The following is an 18,087-nucleotide window of genomic DNA, read 5'->3' on the forward strand; positions in this document are numbered from 1 at the left end:
TTATCAGTGGTGTCTTATAAAGTAATCCCCATACAGGTTTCACCTCAAAACCAACTTTAGGAAAACTTATCTTTTTTATCTTTTAACTTTATTTTGTTCAAAGCTTTAACATATTTCATATATTTTATCTTTCCATTCACAGAATCCAAAAGTGTCCATTCATTCAGTTCTTTCTCTAAAAAATGTCCAGGACATTCAAGGTCTTTCATTTGTGGCTTAAAACAGTTTAAAGAAGGGATCAGCTCCATCAGTCCATCAAACCGTCCCTTATGAGTCTTTTGTCGTCTTCTGAAAACATTCGCTTAAACGTTGCAACATAACGCCTTCAGTTCTTAAAGAGTGAATCTCCAATCTTTGAGCCGAAGGAACAACATCGTCCATTTCGGTTCAAGCAGATGTTTCAACGTGAAACCCTCCTTTTCACCAACAGTTCAGAAATCAGAGCCATTTTGTCCCAAACTGAACCCAAACGGTTCCAGTAAGAACCAGTTGAAACGCGTTCCAACTCTCTTCCTTTCCATCACGTTCCAAGATTTTAACACACTAACATAAAATGGTAACAAACACTTTACATCAGGGGTGGCCGACCAGACAAAGACCAAGAGCCTCATCATATGCATGGGCACACATGAACACCAACCCTCCCTTCCTCATACTCAGACATTTGCTCAGCCAGATTTATTGTAAATTTCACGCAATATTTTAACAGGCCAGACATTTTCAACAATGAACACTGTGCAAACAAACTGTTTAACCAAATAAACAAACAATAATAGAACAATTTACAATACATTTTTCCTTTTATTATGTGCATTACATGTGTTATTTAATGGGACTTTCTTTCCCTGCCATTTTGAGCGCGAAAGGTTTTTTATTTTACTCTTACTGAAAAACTGCACACATCCGCATTTGACGAAAATACCGTATTGCACTCAAGTGAAGCGAAACTTGGATATTATAGCGACCCTACAGGATGTGCTAAATGTTACTGGATGTTACGCTGTTTAGAGATTAAAATTAGAGTGTATGATTTCCCATTGTCCGCGAATGCATCAGGATGGATGAGAGAGTGAGGGGACGGGGGATTGAGAGTGAGGGGTGAGCGGAGGTTTGTGAGAGCAGATGGCGAACGACTGGAAAGAGTAAGGCTGCAAGAGAAACAAAGACTGTGTTGTTTTTGCTGGTTACGGCCAACAGTAATGGTGCTGCTGTTGTCAATAATTGGCAGTTCATTTGACTACTTTTCGTCATTATTGCACATCTGGCAGAATGCGACTATATGAATGTAAGAGCCGCGTGGAACCGGTCGAGGAGCCGCGTGGAACCGGTCAAGGAGCCGCGTGGAACCGGTCAAAAGAGCCGCGTGGAACCGGTCAAAGAGCCGCGTGGAACCGGTCAAAAGAGCCGCGTGGAACCGGTCAAAGAGCCGCGTGGAACCGGTCAAAGAGCCGCGTGGAACCGGTCGAGGAGCCGCGTGGAACCGGTCGAGGAGCCGCATGGAACCGGTCAAAGAGCCGCGTGGAACCGGCCGAGGAGCCGCATGGAACCGGTCAAAGAGCCGCGTGGAACCGGTCAAAGAGCCGCGTGGAACCGGTCGAGGAGCCGCATGGAACCGGTCAAAGAGCCGCGTGGAACCGGTCAAAGAGCCGCATGGAACCGGTCAAAGAGCCGCGTGGAACCGGTCAAAGAGCGTGGAACGGTCAAAGAGCCGCGTGGAACGGTCGAGGAGCGCGTGGAACGGTCGAGAGCAGTGGAACCGGTCGAGAGGCGTGGAACGGTCAAGAAACGCGTGGAACCGGTCAAAGAGCCGCATGGAACCGGTCAAAGAGCCGCATGGAACCGGTCAAAGAGCCGCGTGGAACCGGTCAAAGAGCCGCGTGGAACCGGTCAAAGAGCCGCGTGGAACCGGTCGAGGAGCCGCGTGGAACCGGTCGAGGAGCCGCGTGGAACCGGTCGAGGAGCCGCGTGGAACCGGTCAAAAGAGCCGCGTGGAACCGGTCGAAGAGCCGCGTGGAACCGGTCGAAGAGCCGCGTGGAACCGGTCGAGGAGCCGCGTGGAACCGGTCGAGGAGCCGCGTGTAACCGGTCGAAGAGCCGCGTGGAACCGGTCGAGGAGCCGCGTGGAACCGGTCGAGGAGCCGCGTGGAACCGGTCGAGGAGCCGCGTGGAACCGGTCAAAGAGCCGCGTGGAACCGGTCGAGGAGCCGCGTGGAACCGGTCGAGGAGCCGCGTGGAACCGGTCAAAAGAGCCGCGTGGAACCGGTCGAGGAGCCGCCTGCCCATCCCTGCTTTACATTATATTTTGAAAGGTCAACAATAAATAAAGTTTTACCAAAACCTAAATTGCCAACTTTTGAAAGAAAAAACATTCTGTAACTTTTCTCCACAAAACATTTTGATCACCATACAGAAACCTCAGTAAAAACTGTAATCTGAAACATGAATCAAACCTCGTCCTGCTTCTTCTGGTAAAAACAAAACCCAAAGTGAAATTTAAAATAATAGTCTGTAATTTTAGCAAAAGTCCTGGCGTGGTTCAAGAACAGATAAATGATGCCATAAAGGTGAAACAACCAGATTATTAATAATTAGTTTGCAGCCTCTGTAAGATAAAAACCATTTTTTTAACCATCAGTTCAATAAAACCCTCTGAATTTTTCATGACCTCTATTTGACCTGCAACCTTTTCCTGATCTGACATAATAAAGGTTCAATACTCAAAGAATAAAACATTCCTGACTTTGCACAATCTTGGTGAATTCCTCTCTTTGCATTAAAAGGTGACTTTCACCACTATTGACTTTCCATACACCTTCAACGTCACAATAAAAGGTTTGAATCCTGGCAATGAACCCAGAGGAGAAACCAAAAGCTTTCAAACTCTTCCATAAATATTGGTTCTCCACTCCACTCCAAAGTTTAAACCCAATAAATTAGAGACGTCCAAATAATCTCAAATTAAAGTTATGCTCTCTCTTATTGATCTGCCAGGGATGCAGTAAGACTGATCGACATGTATAACTGGATCAATCACGTTTCTCAATCTGCATGCCAGAACCTTTGAGAAGATCTTGTAGTCAGTGTAGTGTAGTGTCTCCAGTCCTGATTTCATGAACATCACCTTCTTAGCAATAAGAGCTCTGTGACAGGAAGGCCTAACATTCCCTCTGCCACCCTGTTACTGAGGACAGATCTTCAGCCCAAACAGGTCAACATATAAAATCTTTGTCTTGGTCCGACACCTTGGGCAAGTCCTTAAGAAACTCTTCTTATGAATACAAATCTTCTCTAAACTCGCTGCCACACAACGTTGAGAACAAGTCCACAGCTCTTTTCTGCAGTTGGGTGGGATCTGTCAACTCTTCTTCAGAACGAAGCCAATGAACGAGACGATTCTGTCCATTTTTCTCTGAGGGAGTTTTCATTTCAGAGACACTTTGACAACGTGAAGGTAGCAGAGCTCCCTGCTCTGAGCCCAACAGATCAGCCAAAGCAGCTTTTTCCTTTGGACTCACAAAAACTCTGAACATCCACAATTTCAGTCTGTAATTTCACCATTTCTCTTGTAACATTGTATGTGTATTGATTATAAAAGTGCTGAATTTTAATTTGACCCACATCCCACCACTGCTGTTCCTACATAAACTGACATTTCATGAGTCTCCACTGTTTCAAAAAAAAAAAAAATCCTTTTTTAAAACAACCATCATTTAACAAAACAGTATTGAAACGTCAATATGCACTTTTAGGTCTTAAATTATTTCTAAACACATTTCCTACGATCATCCAATGATCAGAATCTGATCTAACTCTCTTTACAATGAGCCCAGGAATATTGACTGGTCTTTCCATTCTTAAAGCGCCACACATCAGCTAAATCATAAGTTTCAATAATACGTTTCAATATTTTCCTTGAATGTACATGTGGCTCCAAATGATTCCTATATAAATCATTTATTGTACAATTAAAATCACCTCCTAAAATGAAGTAATCTGTTGACACAATCTAATAGTGTATTAGCCAACTTTTCTAAGACAACACAACGTTCACAGGAGCATATACATTCAGTAAAATAAACTTTATATTTTTATACTTAACAATATTCCAGATACAATATCTTCAGGTTCAACAGAAACTGGAAGAAAATGTCTTGAGAAAAGAAAAGCTACTCCTGCACTGAGCCAAGTTTTATGATTTCCATCCTTTTCTTTCTTCCAATCAACCTGATTATCAACATTCCTGAGTTTCTTCAGCAAAAGCTACATTTAGATTTGAAAAGTTCAAAATGCACAGCCCCTTTTCTTCACATCCCTCGCACCATTAATGTTCAAAGATGAGATTTTAAATCTACTCATAATCACACAAAAACTATCCAAAGAGAAAAAGAAGTTTCTTATCAGCCTTTTTTAACTTTCATGTAATTCAAGATTTTTTGCACCAGTTTTTGAAGTCTCTATACTTCAGTGTCCCTTAACCCATCAGATGTCCTTTGTCTCATTAACCATTTAACTGAGTCAACAAACATTTTTCTGTTTGGGAACAAATCATCCATGACCACATCTTGTTGTGGTCAGGTGGGAATTTCTGTGCAGAATTACCAAGTCCTCCCAAACCGTGCAGCACCAAACCGAATAATGAATTAACAATACTCAATTTACTTTCAAATTCCTAAATATTAACCATTTCAACCAATATTTGGGGATTTTGTTTTCCTGGAGTCTTATGGAGAAGGTAAGCATTTCCATTTCACACATTTCTTCTACAGTGGCTGCTGACTGGTCACAGTGTCTGTGGGCTCCCACTGCGCCACTTCCTTACTGATTTCTTTCCTGCTATCAGTAGTATTTTCAGTAGGTATTTATCCTGAGGGTTGAATTTATTTGGTAAATCACTTAGATATATTCGGTGGCCGGGCCCCGAGGGGGGATGAGATCTGCTTGAAGTTCCTCAAGGCTCTGGATGTTGTAGGGTTGTGTTGGTTAACGCGACTCTTCAATATCGCATGGACATCGGGGGCAGTTCCCCTGGATTGGCAGACTGGGGTGGTGGTCCCCCTGTTCAGAAAGGGGGACCGGAGGGTGTGCTCCAATTACAGGGGCCTCCAGACATTCAGGGGCCCCTAGAAATGGTTAAATTGTAACAGACCATAGATCTAAACCTGTTGCATCATTTCTAGAGAATAAAAATGTTTTTACATTTTATTTAATGAATCCAGCTGAATGAAAAAAAAATTGACATTTAGGATTTAATTAGGACATTTACTTTGTAAGAGTTTAAAGATTCATCTTGATAGTTTGATTGTTGTTACCATGACTACAATATGGTGTTTTTTTGTGTTTGTTCACAAAGATCACAGCCAATAACCAATAATCAGTGATTGATTTTAAACTGGGCCAATAAACCTGGTCTCTCTCTCACAGACTCACCTGATCGACATTTAAACACGTTAGTGATGCTGAGGTTCTTAGGGGCCGCAGGGTTCTGTCCAAGGCCCCATATTACCTTGGGCCGGCCCTGGAGGAACAGCTGCTGGGCTGGAATTACCTGGAATTTACCTGGAATCCCCTGGCGGCCCCTGGAATCCACCTGGAGTCACCTGGAATCCCCTGGTGGCCCCTGGAATCCCCTGGTGGCCCCTGGAATCCCCTGGTGGCCCCTGGAATCCCCTGGTGGCCCCTGGAATCCCCTGGTGGCCCCTGGAATCCCCTGGTGGCCCCTGGAATCCCCTGGTGGCCCCTGGAATCCCCTGGTGGCCCCTGGAATCCCCTGGTGGCCCCTGGAATCCCCTGTCAGTCCCTCTGATGCTGTGGAGACATTTAGATTCATGTTTGTCTTCTTGCTGCGGTTCTGATTGTTGCTCCAATATTTTCTCTGATGTTTATTTCATGAACTCTAATTGGACCGAATCTTCCTTTAACACTTGAGGTTCTGCAGTAACTTCAGTTTACAGCCCAGAACCTCCAGCAGCTTTAACCCGCCTGGTAGAAACGTTGAGGAGAAGCAGAGCGAACAGTCAGCAGGTACCGGGTGGTACCAGGCTGGGTGGTACCGGGTGGTTCCGGAGCAAGGCGGTTGGTACCGGGTGGTACCAGGTGGTACCAGGCTGGGTGGTACCGGGTGGTTCCGGAGCAAGGCGGTTGGTACCGGGTGGTACCAGGTGGTACCGGGGCGAGGCGGGTTCTGTCCCACTACTACAAGGACGATTATAAAAATTGAAGTAGAAACAGTTTTTCTAATGTTTTTATTCACAAACCAGTTTATAGAAAATATTCTTGCCCATAATTTGATAGTTAGAGGAACAGAACCTCCTCATGGACCCGCAGTCTGAACAACATGGAGTCTTTATCAACCTGAGGGCAGCCAGGCCAGTTTATTTTTACTAAATGATTATATTTAGCTAAATATTATTGCTCAAACAGGCCTTCTGACATACAGATTAAAAAAAATAAAAGGAAAACATTTTGAAAAAACAACTCAAAAGGGCTCTAGGGGCATCAAGGATAAAAGTGGCAGGGGCTCAAGCCCCCTTTCCCCCCCCATCTCTGCACGTGCCTGGATTTGTATTCATTAAATATTATAATTATTAAATATAATTCCCTTAATTTCTGGGTCTTCCCTCATTTTTTGAGCAAGTGGTTCTATAACAAGTGCAAAGAGAAAATCCTCGCCTGCATCCTCGTTTCAGAAGGATTGTGCCTGATTGATTGATTATTGATCCAGGCTACTGGTGAACTGTATATTGATTTTAAACAGTTTGATTGTATTATTAAAGCCAAACCGCTGCAGAACCAGATATAAATAATCCCATCGTACAGAATCAAAGGCTTTTTCAGCACAGAAACTGATTGCTAAAGATTTCAAATGATTTCTGCTCATAATGTGTGACGTGATCCTGTCTGGTCTGGATCAGTGAGATCGGGGAGAATGTTTTCTAATCTATTGACAATTATTGAAGTGAATATTTTGTAATCAATGTTCAATGGGCCGGTATGAGCTACACACACTTTTATCCTTTCCTGGTTTTGGTATAACGGATATTATCGCTCGTCTCCTGGATGCTGGACTTTCCCCTCCTTTAAGCACATGATTAAAACTCTTTAGCAGCAAAGTGTTAAAGGTCTCCTAAAGATTTTATACCATTCAGCTGGTAATCCGTCTCCTCCGGGTGCCATATAATCTCTATCCACCTCTGCTGCTGTGATATCTGCTGGTATCCACTAGTTAGGGGCGATCCAGAGTCCAGAAACTGTTTTACTGAGGGAAGCTCAGTTAATTCAGGTTGACTATATTTTAAATGATTTTTGTATTTCGTCTGGGGAGAAACACATTTGGGTGAAAATAGGGTTTTTAATTTTAAAGATGGATCTGTCTAATTGTTTTAGTCGCCAGGCCAATATTTTTTTTGCTCAAGGTCCATTTTCATAATAAGTTTGTTTAATATATTTGAGGTTATGTATGACTTTGTCAGTGAGTTTCCTATTCAGGTTTACTTTATTGCAGCTACTTGCTGGAGTAGAGCAGGTCTTTGGTTTCCATGTTTCTGCTCTAAAACGTTCAGCTGTTCAGTCATTTTTCTTTTTTCTTCCTTGATGTCCACATTATAGTTTTTCCATGCAGTTCTGCTTTTGCTGCATCCCCTGATATACTTGGAGACATTTCTTTGCTGTTAAACCAAAAGCCTGTGAATCTGTTGTGGACTGTAAGCGTTGGTTCTCTGACCTTCAGGAATGGAGGAATCAGCAGCAGATTCTCTATCGCTATCAGAATCAGATACAACCTCTGAATAGTTTGCTTTCCCACACTTTTCTTTTAACTGAGTCTTTTCAGGTTTTTCCCCTTTAGATTCTTTAAATTTTCTTTTAGTGTTTGGTACTTTAAAACACTTTCATCATCCCTGACCAGATTTCCTCCACCATCAACTAAATCATCAACATCCATTTCTTCTTGTCATCCTTCTTGTGTCGTCGTTTGACTCCCTTTACTAGACCGGCAGAAGTAATCCCATCCTCAGTGTCACGTTCTGAAACATTTGACTGCTTTAGCTCCCCAGTTGAACCTCCCTGTAGCTCCATGTCCGCTGATCTCTCCTGCTCTGGATTCTCGTTCACCTGAACAGTCTCTTTCTGAATATTTTCAGTTCAATTACAAACTGAATGACCCTCCTGCATCCAAAACACCTCATAGTTTCCGTTGTCGCAAAAATAGTGTAATCAAAGCCGTCAACCTTAAATTTCCTCTCTATGCTCAGTTCCTCAGTATCATTTTTGAGAATCATAAATACTTGTCTTCTAAAAGAAACAACGTGTTTCAACTTTGCTGATTTGCAACCTGACAGGAGCATTTTCATTGTCGACCTGACCGCGACGTGACGGTTCCTCCATCAGCACATCGTCACTGATGGAAGGTGGAAAATTAGAAAATCTTTTTAGTCGGGTTCATTGAAGGGAAAACGGTAGTTTGCATATTTCTCAAAACAATTCACCTCGTCAATCGAGTCCAAAAACAGAACCACTGCATCGGTCATCCTGGACGCTGCCTTCACACTTTCACACCCAACAAGTTTCCAACAGCCAAACCTCATTCCTCTACCTTTAATTCATTTTCTACTAATATAAATGGAAAAGTTTGCCTGTCCAATAAGAAAATTCAACAAATTACACTTATTCAATTCCTTTTTTGTATAACCTGCACCACATATAAAAGCTACTTCAGACCAACAAACACCACGTTTTTAAAAACATCTTCTAACAAGAACAATGGTGAAAGTTGTTTACACTCAAGAAACATGTGAAAAATAGTTTCTACTTCTTCACAAAACAGACATAATTCATTTAAATCTTTTCTAAATGTAACTACAAAACTGTTAACACTCACAGCGGCGTGTAAAATCCTCCACTGGAGGTCGCCTGCCTTTTTACTCAACGGGGCTCATAAAAATCTCTACTGGTTTCTGATTATCCCCGACTTTAAACCTTTCTCTCCAAACAGTATCAGTTCTTCCACTTAATTGTTTCTTATTCAACCCTTGAACAATCAGTTTATACAAACATTTTCCAATCAACATACAAAAATTCAAATCTTTTTCAGTGATCAATAGGTGACCCGTCAATTCAGAGAAATCAATATTCATTCCCATTTCAGGAAACGGATCCGTAGAATCAGGGAGTTCTTCTCCGTTACAAAAGTCCACCAGCATCTGCTTTTCATCCAAAGTCAATTTTCCAACCAGAGATCTAAAATAGTCCTCATGACTCGAATCGATTTTAATCCAAGCAACAAGCCGTTGCCTCTGTGTTTTGACATCCTGGTCCAGCCGTCTCCACAACGTGTCTTAATTTTAAAACTTTATTCTGCAACAGTCTTCTTGACAATCCGACTCCATCTTCTAACGCCAAACATGCTTCAAAAATTAAAGGTTCTTCCAGAAGCCAAAACAAAGATACAGTTTTTAAAACATTGGCATTTCATACAATAATAACATTTTACAATTTAGCAAAAACAAAGAAACATCTAAACCAAAACCTCCTACTCTTTTCAAAATAATGCTTATTGGCTTCCACAAATTATCCTCCTCCCTCCCCATTAGTGACAAAGTATCTAAATCTGAAACTGATCTGTAAAAATTAAATTCAAGCAATGGCCTAGATCTCACCAGGTTACCAAATAAAGAAACCACGTCGATATTCAACTCTTCCTCCTTCTGCTTATGGATGCGGACATTTTAGCCTGTCTTGACAAAAAGTTTACCAATTAGCATTTACTCTTTCCCTGGCGTGTCAATTTAAAACCACAAATAAATCCATGTTTAGTGAAAATTTCCCCATATCTGTAGAAAATAATTCTCAAAAGCACAAAAGGAGCTGACAGACGAACACAGTCAGAAAAACAATGAAACTGTTTGTCTCTGTTCTCAAAATGGGCATTTTTCTCCCACATCAGGATTAATAACAGAAACTAAAGAGTTTACAGCTTCAATGCCATGGAGGAGTCTCCACTGTAGATCTGCATGTTTTATACAACGATTTCCATTCAGCTCTGATTCCAGGTGTTCAGGAGAGATGACTTCTCCATCCTGTGTCACTGAATCCATTCACTCTGTTTTGATTCACTTTTTACAATCAGCTTATAGACAATTTTTCCAGAAGCTCCTTCTAGGGAGATTCCTTTACTGTCCACCGAGTCTAAAAAAGGCCCAGAGCAGTTCTTTATCCCAGGAAACAGTCTGAAGGATGGAAAAGGGTCCAGGTGATTTGGTAACATGGTACCTTCATAATCAGTCAAAGGAAACATTCATGTTCATTTAACTTGTGCTTCCAGTACAGTTTCCACGAACGCTGACCAAGAACTCAAACAGATTTCATTCCCAAACAATCAGCGAGTTTAACAGGATCATCCAGCCGAGGTCCACCACCCTGCCAAGGCAAGAACCTTTTGCAGTGTGGAGCAGTCTGGACCAGGTTGTTGTTCCCCAAACAGGACAATCCAACAAACTCCCAAACAGAACCGGTTCCTAGAGCAGCAGAGACTCCGCCTGCTGCTGCCTCTCCTTCCTCAGCAAAGTCCACACAGAGAAAACACTCATAAAAAAACTGGAAGAAGAGTTCAGTTTGCTGGAGTCCATCAGAAAGAGAGGCAAATCCAGACCCGTGCCACCAAATCTCTGAAGAACGCAGCATGATATTCTCCTCCACACCAGACCCGCGGGTCCAGTGAGCCGTCTGTGAATAAACTGAAAACGAAAAGCAGCACCTCTGCTGGCCAGGTGGACCAGGCCTTGTCCACCTTCTTCTCTCGGCAGAAAGAGAATACTTTGAGGAATCCAGTGAGGTTTGTCCCAAAACAAATCCACCATAAACCTTTGAACACTCGATAAAAGAGAAACTGGAGGATCAACACACATCAACCGATGCCACATGGTGGAGGAAACTAGATTATTAATGACAAGAACATTTTAGATAAAATCCACTTCCACTTCAAAAGTCGACCCTTAACATTATCCAAAACATTTTCCCAATTTTTCCCCACAAACGTGTCGTTTCCCAAAGACACACCCAAATATTTGAGCCCTCCTTTTTTCCACACTGAGCCTCCAGGCAGACTGAGTTGATCCTCCAACCTACTTCCAGTAGTTATAGCCTCACTCTTTCTCCAATTTACTTTGCAGAAGAGATACAGCCAAAACAAAAGACAGTGTTTACTAAAACATCAATATCTTCCTGTTTGTTCACAGAAACTATAACATCATCAGCATAAGCTGACAACTTTAAAGAAACATTACACCCAGGAATAGAAACACCACATAAATCTTTCCTCAGATTATGAAGCAAAGGTTCAATTGCCAAGGAATAAAGCGTCCCTGACCACGAACAACTGCCTCACTCCTCTTAAAACATTGGATGGAGAACTGAAGCCTCCATTTATTTTAAGTACACTCGCAATGTCACGATATAAAACCTGGATCATAGCTGTGAAACCAAGGCTGAAACCAAAAGCAGTCAAAGTTTTCCACAAATATTGGTGTTCAACCCGATCAAAAGCTTTTTCTGATCTATTGAAATCAGACCAATATCTATACCCAATGAGCTGGAGATTTCCAAAACGTCTCTGATTAAACTGACATTATCACTTATCAGTCTGGTAGCCAGGACTTTAGAAAAATATCTAGCAGTCCATGCAGAGCAAAGAGACTGGTTGCCAGTTCCTTAGATCCTGCAGATCTCCTTTCTTTGGGAGCAGAGCGACGACTCTACAGCTCAGACAGCCAACCTCTCTGCAGACTGTCTATGATCACCTCCAACAAGTCCTCACTGATCACAGACCAGAAGGACTTGTAGAAATCAACAGGAAGACCGTCCAGGCCAGGGGATCAACCACTCTTTAGGCTCATCAAGGCAGCATGCAGTTCATGCAGAATGAGCTGAGCCTCCAGTTTCTGATTGGCTTCAGCATCAACCTGAGGACGTCCTTCATAGGAACCATCTCTCACATCAGGATTCACTCTTAAAAAGGTCTTTATAGAAACTGACAGCAAACTTCCTGATCCCCTCAACACCTTGGCTGGTCCAGAGATTCTGTCCATAAAAGTAATGAACAGAATCGGTGACAAAGGGCAGCCCTGGTGGAGTCCAACTCTCACCGGAAACGAGCCCGACTTACTGCCGGCAATGTGGACCAGACTCTGACACCGGTCCTACAGGGACCTGACAGCCCGTATCAAGGAGCCCGGTACCCCATACTCCCGGAGAACCCCCACAGGGCTCCCCGAGGGACACGGTCAAACGCCTTCTCCAAGTCCACAGAACACATGTAGACTGGTTGGGCGAACTCCCAGAACCCTCCAGGACCTGCTGAGGGTGTAGAGCTGGTCCAGTGTTCCAGAACCAGAACCAGAACCACACTGCTCTTCCTGAATCCGAGGTTCAACAATCCTTCGGACCCTCCTCTCCAGAACCCCTGAATAGACCTTGCCAGGGAGGCTTAAGAGTGTGACCCCCCTGTAACTGGAGCACACCCTCCGGTCCCCCTTTTTGAACAGGGGGACCACCACCCCGGTCTGCCAATCCAGGGGAACTGCCCCCGATGTCCATGCGATATTGAAGAGTCGCGTTAGCCAACACAACCCTACAACATCCAGAGCCTTGAGGAACTCCGGGTGGATCTCATCCCCCCCCGGGGCCCTGCCACCGAGGAGCTTTTTAACCACCTCGGCGACCTCGACCCCAGAGATTGGAGAGCCCAACCCAGAGTCCCCAGGCTCAGCTTCCACAATAGAAGGCATGTTGGTGGGATTGAGGAGGTCTTCGAAGTATTCTGCCCACCAGCCCACAACATCCCGAGTTGAGGTCAGCAGCACACCGTCCCCACTGTAGACAGTGTTGGTGCTGCACTGCTTCCCCTCCTGAGACGCCGGATGGTGGACCAGAATCGCCTCAAAGTCTTTCTCCATGGCCTCTCCAAACTCTCTCCTTTGGAGAGATTCAAACTCCACTCATCATTTTTAGCTGACAGAAAAACGCCAACCCATGAAATAAATAAAAACAAACTGACCAATAAGATTTATGCTTTGGCTGCCCCCCCTCACCCCTCTCCTCACAGACCGTACACAGTGTGTACAATATCTTTAGACACAAAAGGACTTTTTTCTCCACAGTTTAGTTAATAGTAAAGAGGGTTGGATAATAAAATAATAATAACTTTTCTGTTTGTATCAAAAGGAAAATCTCTCAGTGCCTCCAGATGTTCAGCTGCAGCTGCAACAATCCAGACTCTCAGTCACTTTGGACAATTTAGAATCAGACAGAAAATCTCCAACAGGGAATCAAACTCACAACTCTGAACTAAGAACTTCTGATCACATGATGGTAATGAACCATATCTGCCATGATAAATTATTACTGATAACTATTGTCAGTAGATCATTAATATGATCATATATACATATATTAATATTGTTATAAAGGCTGAGACAACAATATTTATGTCTGAATCAAACCAGCAGCCCTTCGTGTTGCTCTGGACCCGGGAAGCAGCTCCCAGTCTCTAGGAGGTCGGTGACCTCTGGATTAGGGAGAGAACAATCTTTCTCTGCCCATTCTTTCTTTCTAGTCTGTAGAAAAACTGGGACGGGGCGTCCATCTCTGTTACACTTAGGAAGCGTGATCTGATTAAGGCTCCTTTGGCTGCTGTGCCCAACAGGTTGGCCAGAACGGCCTTGTTAGATTGGAGGAAATCTAAAAACTCTGGGTTTCCTGTAGACGCTGCCAAACCCTGCAGCCCAACTGTCCGAGTCTCCAAGTCCCTCATACATCTGGTTATAACTCTAGTGACATTGCAAGTGAATTTAATTTGCTTAATTTGACATTTACCATAATCCCACCACTGTTGGACAGGAGAAAAATCTGATTTAGGTTGTTTATGACTGACCCAGAAATATTCAGAAGCTGTATTGTTTAAAAGAGCTGTATTAACATGCCAGTAGACACTCTGCACGCAAACATTTTTTTTAATCACTGTCTTTTTATTGAGTTTTTTTCCTTTAATACAGTTTGTGAATACAAAGAAGTGTATCTAGTTAAAGTGTTACTAACACATACTTAAAATAATACACACAGAGAAAATAATCCCTCCAAAGTAATCCCATTAACCCACCCTGGACTCTGCCCAGTAGGTCCACCCACTGCATTCCTATCCCTGACAGAAACAGAACACATTTTAATAAAATTAATTAACTTCATTAATCTGGAGCATTATTGTATGTTTTGAAATGAATCAAGAAAGGCTCCCCATGATTTTTCAAATGTACCAGTTGCATGTTGAAGAGAACATCTAATCCTTTCCAGTTTCAAACCTGACATGAGGTCACAGAGCCTCTGCTTGTGAGTTGGAGGAGCAGCAGCTTCCACCTGGTCAGAACTGAGCGCCTCAATATCAGTGAGCAAAATGCCAGGGCCCGTCGTTTAGAGGCTGGGAAAGGCAACACTGAACCACTGAACCCAAAGAGAGTCAAGAAAGGACCAGGTGTTACTGCTGGCCACCCCGGACATCGTAGGAAAAACATCTGTCCAGAACTGACCAAGAGCTGGGCAGGACCAGTACATATGAACTAGTACATACGGACCAGTACTTACGGACCAGTACATATGAACTAGTGTGGCTACGGCAGTTTTGTATTTGTCGCAGTATGGGGTGACTTCTGGATAGAAACGAGACAGTTTGCTTTTGGAGAGATGGGCTCTATGTACTATTTTGAACTGAATGAGACAATGGCGCACAGAGAGATGTTGTATTCACCAGTTTAAGTAGAGAGTCCCATGTCTCATCTGGTATAGTCATATTCAAATCTTCTTCCCATGCAGTTTTAAGTTCAGGTGAGGAGGATCTCTTTCATACTCAACATTTTATTATAAAGCCAAGAAACCAGCCCTTTACGAGTCGGGTTCAACAATAAAATGGTTTCCAACAGTGTAAACTCTGGTGGAGAAGTTGAGCCTGATAAGTGAGACTGAATAAAGTTTCTGGTTTGGAAATATCTAAAAAATGGGATTTAGGTAAACCATATTTAGTGGTAAGTTCCTCAAAGGATGCCAGATTCTTCTCTATAAAAAGGTCCTTAAAATAAATAAGCCCCCTCCGTTGCCACTCTAGAAACACCCCATCCTGAACAGATGGTTTGAAAAAATGGTTAAGTGACTTAAGAGGGAAAAGTTGTGAAGTTTAAAGTATTTCCTAAACTGGCCCCATATTTTCAGTGAGTGTTTCACTACAGGGTTTGAAATGGCGTTAAATGAAGAGAGTGAAAGTGGGGAACAGAGCAAGGCAGGGATGGATATATTGTTACCACTGCGTAGCTCCATAGCCACCCAGTCAGGACCGTCACCCAGGTTGTAGTAGAAATACCAAAACACTGAGCATCTGAGGTTGGCGGCCCAATAATAAAACCGGAAACTGGGGGAGGCAAACCCCCCCCCCCCTGCTGTTTAGGTTTTTGGAGTTGTAATTTATTAAGCCTTGGGCGTTTACCCTGCCAAATAAAAGACAAGAGAGTTGAGTCTAGCTCATTAAAAAAAGTATTAGGAATTAAAATGGGTAATGCCTGAAAGAGGTATAAAAATTTGTGTAGTATATTCATTTTAATTGAGTTGATTCGTCCCACAAGGGACATGGAAAAGGGCGTCCACTTTGTGAGGGATCCCTTCACTTGGTTCAACAGTTGAATCAGATTCTCTTTGAACAGGTTTTTATGTTTTCTTGTCACTGTGATACCAAGGTATGTGAATTTTTGTCTTCCAATTCTGAACGGCAGATTGGCTAAATCTGACATATCGGCTTTATTACCTATTGGGAGAATCTCATTTTGGTGAGGTTCAGCTTATACCCAGAAATCTGACCAAATTGACTAAATATATCGAGAGCTAAAGGCAATGAGATTGATGGTTTGGAAACAAAAAGTTAAAGGTCATCTGCATAAAGCGACACTTTATGTTCCATATCATTCCTCCAAATGCCGGAAATCTCTTTACTGGTTTTAAGTGCAACAGCGAGGGGCTCTATGGCCAGATCAAAAAGCAGGGGGCTAAGGGGGCAGCCCTGACGGGTGCCTCTTTGTAATTTAAAAGGTTTTGAGGTCTGAAAGTTGGTACGAACCGTGGCAGACGGTTGCTGGTATAATAGTTTAATCCATGAAATAAAGTTTCCTCCAAAGCCAAATCTGCTAAGGACCGCAAAAAGATAGTCAAACTCAACCCGGTCAAAGGCTTTTTCAGCGTCCAGAGAGACAACACACTCATCTGAATCTGTAGCGCTGGAATAAATGATATTAAGCACCCTTCTAACATTGAAATATGAGTGCCGACCCTTAATGAAGCCTGTTTGGTCTTTTGAAATAACCGATGGTAAAACAGTTTCAAGTCTATGAACAAGAATTTTGGCTAAGATTTTGACATCTGTATTTAAGAGAGAGATAGGTCTGTAAGAGGAGCATTCCACTGGATCTTTGCCCTTTTTGAAATAAATGTGATGCAAGCCTGATAAAATGACTGAGGAAGGGACCCTTGTTTAAAACAGTCAGTAAGGGTGGAGCTAAGCTCCACAGAGAGTAAGTCTGAGAATTGTTTGAAAGATACTGAGGGGAGACCATCCGGTCCTGGGCATTTGCCAGACTGCATTGAGGCTAATGCTAGGGAGACTTCTGCCTGGGAGATGGGTTCATCTAACTTGTTCTGAAGTTCTGGTGAAATTACAGGGATGTGAAGTTTAGCTAGGAAATCAACAGTCATGTTGGAATTGGTCTGTGATTGTGAGCTGTAGAGCTCCTCGTAGAAGTCCCTGAACGCATCATTAATTTGTCTGTGATCCGTGACCATACTGCCATCTTGTTTTCCAATTCTAGAGATATTTTGCGTTGCCCTAGAGCCCTTGAGCATGGTCGCTAATAGTTTATCGGGTTTGTCGCCATGCACATAAAATTTGGATTTGTTATGTAAAAGCAGGTGTTCAGCTGAGTGCACACGAACATTTTTAATAAACACAGAGCAACAAAACAGACAGTGATCAGAAAAACTAACAGGAATTATTTGGCAATTCTTAAATGTATTGAAATGTTGTTTGAAAGCATATATACGATCTAATCTTGCCAAGGATAAAAGATTATCTTTAGAATGACTTCATGTATACTGGCTCTGGTTCCTGTTGAAAGCTCTCCACACATCTGAAAGGTCAGAGGTCGCAGTCAGCTGAGGGGATTCAGCACGAGGCTCTAACTGGTTCCTATCAAGTAACAGATTTTCAGTGTAATTAAAATCTCCACACAAGAACAAATAATCATTATCACTACAATCATTTAGTGTCCCCTAAAATATTCAATAGAAACATTTTATCCGTCCTTTAGTTGGAGCAGAAACATTAAGAAAAACTAAATTCTCATTTTCATACTTGGCTTTAACTTTCCATAAATTATTTAAGGCTATAAATCTCAGTCCTTTTCACTTTTAAATTTAAATTTAATGTGCCTATTTTAAAATCACATACAGAGATGAAGAAACAAAAGAAAAGACAGAGAAACAAAGTATTTCTCTAAATATCCTCGTCTTCATCAGCAGTAAGTTCTGGGACTCTGACTTTCAACATCAGTTTCTTTAAGTGATACATTTCTCGATCTGTTAACACATCGTCTACAAAATGTCCAGTTTTCTTTGTTAAAGAGGATTCAACAAACATTTTTAAATCTGGAAAATATTCTTCCACCTTAATCAGCCTGAGTCCTTTAGTCTTTAGTAGAAACTCCTTCATTTCAGCAGGAGGATCCAGATTCTGCTGATCCCGACTCAAAGACAGGATACTATCGGACTCCAGAGCTTCAGTCTGCGGTCAGCAGGTCCAGAACGTTTCCTTTTCTGGGACACTTTCAACAAGTCCTGCTGTCATCCTCACAAAACAAAAAGCTTCATCAGTTCTTTTTCCTCCTGAATCAGATCATGTTTCATCTCACCATCAGCGACATCAACTTCATGAGAACGGTCACAATTTAAAACGGATCGCACTTCAGGCTGTTCCTCTGCAGTTACACCTGAAGGATCAGCAGGAACCAG

At 42.6% G+C, this 18,087-nt stretch overlaps 1 protein-coding gene across 1 annotated transcript in view; it reads left to right on the forward strand.

Moving 5' to 3' along the window:
- Nucleotides 1-18,087, forward strand: part of dlc (deltaC) — a 272,983-nt gene that overhangs the window by 15,635 nt on the left and 239,261 nt on the right. The window lies entirely within an intron of this gene.

Source organism: Gambusia affinis, linkage group LG06 (genome assembly GCF_019740435.1).
Source record: "Gambusia affinis linkage group LG06, SWU_Gaff_1.0, whole genome shotgun sequence".
NCBI lineage: Eukaryota > Metazoa > Chordata > Actinopteri > Cyprinodontiformes > Poeciliidae > Gambusia > Gambusia affinis.